At 40.4% G+C, this 7,982-nt stretch overlaps 1 long non-coding RNA gene across 1 annotated transcript in view; it reads right to left on the bottom strand.

Moving 5' to 3' along the window:
- Positions 1–1,565: 1,565 nt before the first annotated feature.
- Positions 1,566–7,982, bottom strand: part of LOC117957952 — an 8,208-nt gene continuing 1,791 nt past the window's right edge. Inside the window, exons 2-4 of the long non-coding RNA XR_004659629.1 lie at positions 7,467–7,472; positions 2,974–2,979; positions 1,566–1,578 (exon numbers count right to left, since the gene is read on the bottom strand). This is a non-coding gene — a long non-coding RNA (uncharacterized LOC117957952). The remainder of the gene's footprint in view (positions 1,579–2,973; positions 2,980–7,466; positions 7,473–7,982) is intronic.

The raw sequence follows: 7,982 nt of genomic DNA, 5'->3' as shown, positions 1-7,982 counted from the left end.
AGTAGGCAACTGAGTCCCAGGTCACCTGTGCAGGAGACTCGGGGTCTGCGGAGGACTGCCCAGCCACTGTTGGATGTCGTGGAGTGGACACACAAAGACCCAAGCACACAGCTGACCTCTGAGCCTCACCGCATCCATCTGAGAGGTTGTCAGCTGTGTGCCTCCCGGGCACGCTCTGCGTGCAGGACGGCCAATTTAACCCATCAGTCCTCATCAATATCGTGGCATGTGTCACCTAGCTATCCGCTGCAAAAAAATAACTTGCTGGTGAAGAGTTAGGACTTGCAAGTTAAAAGGTCACATATCTTGCTTTTCCGTGTCATATCTACAATGTTACAATGTTGGATTTTCCCGATAAACGTAGCCAACGTAAGCCGCTACATGCTAACGCGACATAGCTGCGGGTCATTTCTCCCCGAATTCCTGTCCCGTTGGTGGAGTATTTGGTTTAGAATCCTTTATTGTTGATTTTTCACAAAGTCTTGATCTGGCCAATCAGAGGAGCCTGGGCTTCTACGGGAGGAGGGATCAAACAGACAGCGATCAACAGAGGGTTAATAAAAATGCAGCAGCATTGAGCAGTGTGAGAAAAATAAAGTGTTTTTGTTAATATTAATGAATTTTAACTGGTTGTAGTACAAACACACAATGCAAGTATAATTCCAAAAAATGCTATGTAATAGTCCTTTAACTAGCAGTTAACCCTTGAGTTGTCTTCACAAAAATCAATACTTTTTCTGACACTTTTTACCAATATTTTTAAACTTTTCTCACTTTTTAACTCTAACTTTTTGGAATTTATGGTCAATAAACCTCATTTATAGGAAATTATACCTAATGTTTGAGTTAGAAAAGCAGAAATTAGGAATTATTGAGACTAAAATGAAAGGAATGGATGTTGATAGATAATCACAGACTGGAATATGTCAACTTTTACTCAATACTATTTTAAATCCACTTTAAATTGTTTTTCAAATGCTATAAAATTGAATGAGACGCCCCAAAATGAATGAAAGTAGAGATTTGTACTTGCCAAAGAGCGTTGTGTGGAATCAATCATGTTATTATGGGGAATTAAAAAGAACTTTGATATAGGACAACATGAGGACAACATGAGGACAACATGGGGACAACATGGGGACAACATGAGGACAACATGGGGACAACATGAGGACAACATGAGGACAACATGAGGACAACATGAAGGTTAATAAATAGACTGTTTAGCAATATTTTTTACCCTATCGTGCAACACCTGTTCCTTACCTAAGAAAAAAATACTTATCATCTGCACTTATAAGTAGTTTTAAAAGTCAAGTAGGCTCACTTGCAGTACTTTATCCTGGTAACATGAACACACAAATCCCCAGTGTGTGTCTTCAGTGACATGTTGCTATATCAACCTCATTGAACCTCATGTAACAGAGTAGACTCTCAAAGCAGCTTTCCAACACATCTGGGGCAAGTCAGAGTGGGTTTGCATTAAACCCCAACTGAAGGACACACACACACACACACACACACACACACACAGACACACACACACACACACACACACACACACACACACACCAGCCCCTGTGCAGATCATGAAAAGCCACTGTGGCATTAATCCTCCCTGGTTCAGAGCCACAGGGCTAATGAGAGCCCCCGACCCCCATTCCTAAAAGGAGTGTGAGTGTGAGTGAATGTTTTGGTGACTGTGGGAATTTAGTCACATGGGTTTTTCTCTCTCTCTCTCTCTCTCTCTCTCTCTCTCTAAGTCTGCTTAATTGCCCTGTTTCCTGTGATATGGTTGATAGTTCCAGACGGTGCATCTGTGTGTATATACATGCGTGTAACAGACTGACTCCAACCATGGTTCTGTGTGTGTGTGTGTGTGTGTGTGTGTGTGTGTGTGTGCATGCATTTGGGTTTGCTCGTGCTCCGACTCGCCTGGAGGAATCTTCTTGTACAGTCCTTGGTGTCTGTAGTGAATTGTCTGTGCCATAGAATCTTAGAATTCAGCCAAAACATACCATGGAAATAATTTTTTTTCCAACATGGGTATTATTTTTACAATTCTTGCCACCATGTCTGTTGAATATGACTTCACCCACCAGCTTCCTTTCAGAATTAGAACATGGGGACACTACAATGCACTGCATGGCAAAATAACACAGGTGTAAAGTTACATGAGTAACATTTCTGCCCCAGTTAAAACAGAAATCTTTGAGAGAACAGCAGAGACCAGTATGTGTGTGTGTGTGTGTGTGTGTGTGTGTGTGTGTTTGTGTGTGTGTGTGTGTGTGTGTGTGTGTGTGGGGAGAGGGTGGTAAAGTAGTGAGATAGTGACGGAAAAAACTTCGGAGTGAGTGCCAATCCGGCGGGGGGGACGGAGAAACAAAGTGTCTCCCCTGTTCTTTCTGACCACTTGTCAAGCTGCAGCAGAAGAAGTTAACTCTCTTCTGGATTTCATGTTGTTCACTGAGAAGGAGAACCAGGAAATGAGTCGGGGGGGCAGCCAATCACAGTTGTTACAGTCTACGCCGCTGCAACGTGACGTCCCATTTCTGGGGATGTGCATGTCAGGCTACAGCGGATTGTTAAATAACTCAATGATTGCACTGCAACATACACAGATTTTGAGACTGCTGACTCAATATGGGCTCGCCACTTGATATCATTACACATTAATATCAAATCATGAATTAAAACAACTGGCCGGCACTTATTTTGCGACCCTTGCAGTTTATTTGCTCTCAAGTTTTTATAGGAATCAGATAAATGAATATCCAGATTAGGCAATTTATGTTCCATCATGCCACACATCATGCCGTGAATATGAATATAATCCAAACTGGGGTACTGTGCATGCACTGCTCCTGGAATGTCAGCGGTCAGAAATGGTCCCGCGTACACTATGCTCTCTGAAAACACTAACAGCACTGTGGTGAGCGAGCTATCCGTGGAGCTCCGAAAAAACAACTAAACAAAAAACTGCAGGTTTTGTGCCGGTAATTCCTACTTCTAAACAGGTGCAGTCAAAAATTCAGTTGGCTTGGTTTCTTATGCTCCATATTATATTACTGTAATGATTGTAACCAGGATAAGACTTATAACAGAGACAAGAAACATACAGTAGATGCATGTAAACACACTCTTTCAGTGACTCAAAGAGTGTGTGACTGATGTGACTGAAGCGCTTGGCGTTTAAGGCGTGTATGAATCCCCTTTTTCCCCTTGCAATCAACCAATCAGAGGTCCTCTCCCATTCCCTTTAAAAGCTAGGTGCGTTTGGACCTTGGATAATTGCTGTTATGATGCACGAGCTGATCCTATCCTGATACTATTTCCCATTGTAATATTTTATTTGTAAAATTCTGCATGTGTGTGCTGCTGTGCGTCCCTGTGTGTGTAACAATCGTTTGTTACAACACAATTGACAAATTTGCTGTTAAAATAACAATGAAATGCTCCATTATTGACTTTAGACCAGGTTTTTGTTGGTCAGTGGTCAATCACCTGCACCTGAACACACCTCCCTGTAAGACCAGCATGCCCAGAATGCACCTGAACACGCCTCCAAGTAAGGCCAGCACGCCCAGAATGCACATGAACACACCTCCAAGTAAGACCAGCACGCCCAGAATGCACCTGAACACACCTCCCTGTAAGACCAGCACGCCCAGAATGCACATGGACACACCTCCCTATAAGACCAGCATGCCCAGAATGCACCTGAACACGCCTCCAAGTAAGGCCAGCACGCCCAGAATGCACCTGAACACACCTCCATGTAAGACCAGCACGCCCAGAATGCACCTGAACACACCTCCCTGTATTTAAACGACCTTGGCGCAGGACGTGAAATTGACAACTCTGTCGGTCTTAAACTAGAAAAGACACTTGCGTTGGGCCCCGTGCTGCGTTGCACCGGGTGCGAGACAGGACCCAACGTCTCTTGGGGTCTTTTTCACAATTAAGGGTAAGATGGACCAGGTCATAGAATTGTTGCCATGTTGGCTAATAGTCAATGTGAAGAGGAGTCTGAAGACAATGCTATTAATACTGTATATCAGAAAAAAGTGGCATGAGAGCTCCTGGTGCTCATGGAAGGCAATAAAGTACAGAAGAAGAAGACGTCCAGGCACTCAAGGTTGGTGATAAAAAGCCTTTAATTAACAGTGCAAGGCATTAGAAACACAACGCAAATTGGCTTGAGCCTTCCTTTTAGCACTTTTTGTAACCAACCCAGAGTTTCTAGACTTTTTTTTTGTCATCAATCTTCCTCCTCTCCGTGCTCTCCATATGTCAGTTGAACTAAACCTTACCTATGAGCGTTGGGTAATGACAAAATAGCACAAATGCAATCTGAGATTTTTGAAAATTGGCTTTCATTCTTGGAGATACTGTGGAGAGCATTGGAACGGACCATTGTCTGCATAGAAAAAGATTTTAATAGTACACTGCATATAACACCGATAAAAAAACATGGCAGAATCCACTGGTTACTCTTGCATGAAGCTGTTTTACCCTTTGGAAAATAAAGTGAATGTGCAGCAGCTCATTGATGAGTGGACACTCTTCTCTCTTGTAGACCCATTTTGTTGTTTGAGCTGATTAGACAGCTGGATTCAGACATAAAACCTTACCTGGAGCACCTTTAGAGTGCATAAACAGCTGCTCATGGGCCTTGTAAAAGATCACAATAAATTCCTAACCTCACACACACTGCAAACATACTGTACAGTATGTGTAGAATGGTGCATATTCAAACCGTTTCCGTATCTTTTCCATGATGTGAAGATATCTAGAAACATGAATGGATCAAAGACTATCCATGCTACTACTTGATTTTCAGTGTTTAAATACTCCAACCTTTTTAAAAGCATCAGCGTTTAACTTTATTCACTTGTAGCAAATTGTTAAATGTGTGCAGTTGAAGTAAGAATATGTTTCAGGTAGAAGAGAATTAAGTTAATTATTACCGCTGATATCTAAATGTTTTGGAATCAAAACATGTAAGACAACACTAACATTGCTCCGTTTTGGTTTTTATGCAGTTTTGGGCAAAAAGCGATTTCCGTGTGAGAGGGGAAAACGCCAGAGCAGGGGGAATGAGAGGGGAAAACGCCAGAGCAGGGGGAATGAGAGGGGGAAAAGTCAGAGCAGGGGGAATGAGAGGGGAAATGCCAGAGCAGGGGGAATGAGAGGGGTAAACGCCAGAGCAGGGGGAATGAGAGGAGGAACACAAGAGCAGGGTGAATGAGAGGGGTAAACGCCAGAGCAGGGGGAATGAGATGGGTAAACGCCAGAGCAGGGGGAATGAGATGGGTAAACGCCAGAGCAGGGGGAATGAGATGGGTAAACACCAGAGCAGGGGGAATGAGAGAGGGAAAGTTAGTTTGAACCCAAAACAAAGCAGTGTAAATGTAGCCGGACTCTATTTATTGGAATCTTTCATTAAATTGATCAGAATATAGATTGATAATAATGATCAATTATTAATTATGAGTTGTACTTCATGATTCACTACTACATGATGAGTTCACTACTTTCATTGAATTTGGGTGTTTTAGGTAATTTTATAGTGTTTGAAGAAAAAAACTATTGATTAAAGAACTTTGAACTTTTAGAAAGTGGCAAAAATCAAAAATATAAAAAATAACAGTGACAAATCACAAATTTATATATATACATAAGTGACAAATGTCAAAAAAGTGACAAAAATATATATATATTTTTTTACAAATGTCGAAAAAGTGACATATGATAAATATCATATCATTTATAGGATATATGTATATGAATATATATAAATAAATATGTATAAATAAGTGTCAAATGTCAAAAAAGCTTAAAAATTTGGACCAACCCATTCAAAAGGTTCGACAAACGTTGAAAAGTGACTGAAATATCAGGAAAAGCCACAGAAGTGTCAAAAAAGACGAGCAAAACGTTAAACCATAAAGGTTTTTCATTAAAAGAAAATTGACTCAGAAAACCCAAAAGTTGCAGTACGACGGGAAGACAACAGGAGGCTTAATAACTGTGAAAAATTCTAACTGTGGAACATTTCTCTCATTTTCAATGAAGCTTTGCAACATGTGCATTTTAAAGTTTGTTTTCAGTGATACTTCAAAGAACGTAGGAGCATGAAAGAAGTGCCTTTAAGAACTTGATTGCAGGTTAGTGAAACATACAGTACTACTTATCCATCATGAAGGTAGTGTAAATACTGCACTGTAGGTTTTTGGTTATCTAGTGAATATTTTGCATGTTGGCCCGTTTTTAAAGATTCTAGACATATGGTTTATTTCAACCAAATTACCCAAAAATAACATGGATGGTTCCCTACAACGTTCTTCACAAGTAAAAATAACAGTTTCCGTAACTTTCATCACATTATATTGAAAATGATGGCATATTTCTGCTTTTTAAACTAAAAAATGAGGTATGATTTCATGAAAATTAGGTTTATTGACCACGAATTCCAACAATTAGTGTGAAAGTAGTGTTGATAATTTGGTGTTAGTGGTGTATATGCTGGTGAGAAAAAAGCATCAAAAAATGCCAAAATGACAAAAAAGTGATAATTAGACAAAAACAAAGCAACAAAAACGGCACAGACATATCAAAATGACAAAAAAGCGACAAAAACATTGGAAAAACTACAACTGAAACTGCACAAAAAGCAAAAAAAAAAACATCTAAAAAGTGGTATAGCCTAGAATAAAAATGCTACGAAATGTTCAGTTTGCTGTGACATCATTTGACCCCCAAATAAATTGCTGAAGTGAAAGTTACATCACCAATCTATATTGTACATATCATACATTTTAAGTGGCTTTAGAGAAATCCTGGAGCATTCTCAGTGGGTATACTACGCATACCTGTGTATCGCATAGTATCACAGAGTCCATTCTTGACCTATGTAAAGTGTATATAACATAATAATAATACTCAGAGCCACTTATAGCTTTCAGGGGTTCAGCTGCACGCCACATCCTTAATTCAGGGAATTAAGAAAAAAACTGCGAAAGCAAGTAAGTGGACCTATTTTGTTTATATTTTCCACAAAGTCAGACTATTAGAAACCTTTGTACATTATTTATAAAGCCCAGTGAGACTCATAAGAATGAGAAAGTACATCTTGAAATTACATCTGTTTATGATGACTAATTCCAAGCCAATTTTGGCTCGATGGCTTCAGCAGGATCTTAACATAACCTTTCTTCTTTAACGCATTTTAGAATCATCATTTCACACCGTAGTGGATCCTGGAGGCCACCCAAGGAGATTAGCTTGCCTCACTTTTAGGCTCAACAGGCAATGGGGAAACTATCATTTAACAGTGCACTGTGTTGGCAGTAGGATACAATATTTAGTTTAAGGATCAAACTCTACTTGACCCTCGGTGGGTTTTAGTACTAATGGCCCATTTAAAGATGATTGCAAACATTTTGCTTTCCACGACACTGCACAAACAACTGGGATTGACTGTAAGTAAAACGCTATCACCCTGAATGCCTGACTTCATTTCCCACACTGCTAATCCTCCAGGAAATTCTCTAACTGCAAGTGTTTGTGTGTATATATGTTTGGCCTGACTGGAACCTTTGTCGGTTCAGGCTACGGAAACACCAGTATTACTGTGGAACTACAGACCAATGGCGCCAGAAGTAGGGGGTTGAAAGCAGTTATTCTTCTTAACGCAAAATTAATATTTAAGCATTTGCTTCCTCTCTGTGTCACTGTAATCGGACTCTGAAAAAAGAAGACAAGTGAAAAAATAGGGATAGACTGAGGAATGTAATAAGTGGTGGATGAGGACAAAGAGGTATAGATATTTTAAGCTTAAAACCAGGTGCATGCGTGTCCTGACAGTACCTAGGTAAGGACTACCAGCCAGTCAGAAGCACAGTATGAGGGCCCTGACAGTACCTAGGTAAGGACTACCAGCCAGTCAGAAGCAGAGTATGAGGGTTTGCCCTGACAGT

Source organism: Etheostoma cragini, chromosome 15 (genome assembly GCF_013103735.1).
Source record: "Etheostoma cragini isolate CJK2018 chromosome 15, CSU_Ecrag_1.0, whole genome shotgun sequence".
Classification (NCBI taxonomy): domain Eukaryota; kingdom Metazoa; phylum Chordata; class Actinopteri; order Perciformes; family Percidae; genus Etheostoma; species Etheostoma cragini.
The sequence above is the reverse complement of the archived record's forward strand: the minus strand, read 5'-3'. Positions and strand labels throughout refer to the sequence as shown.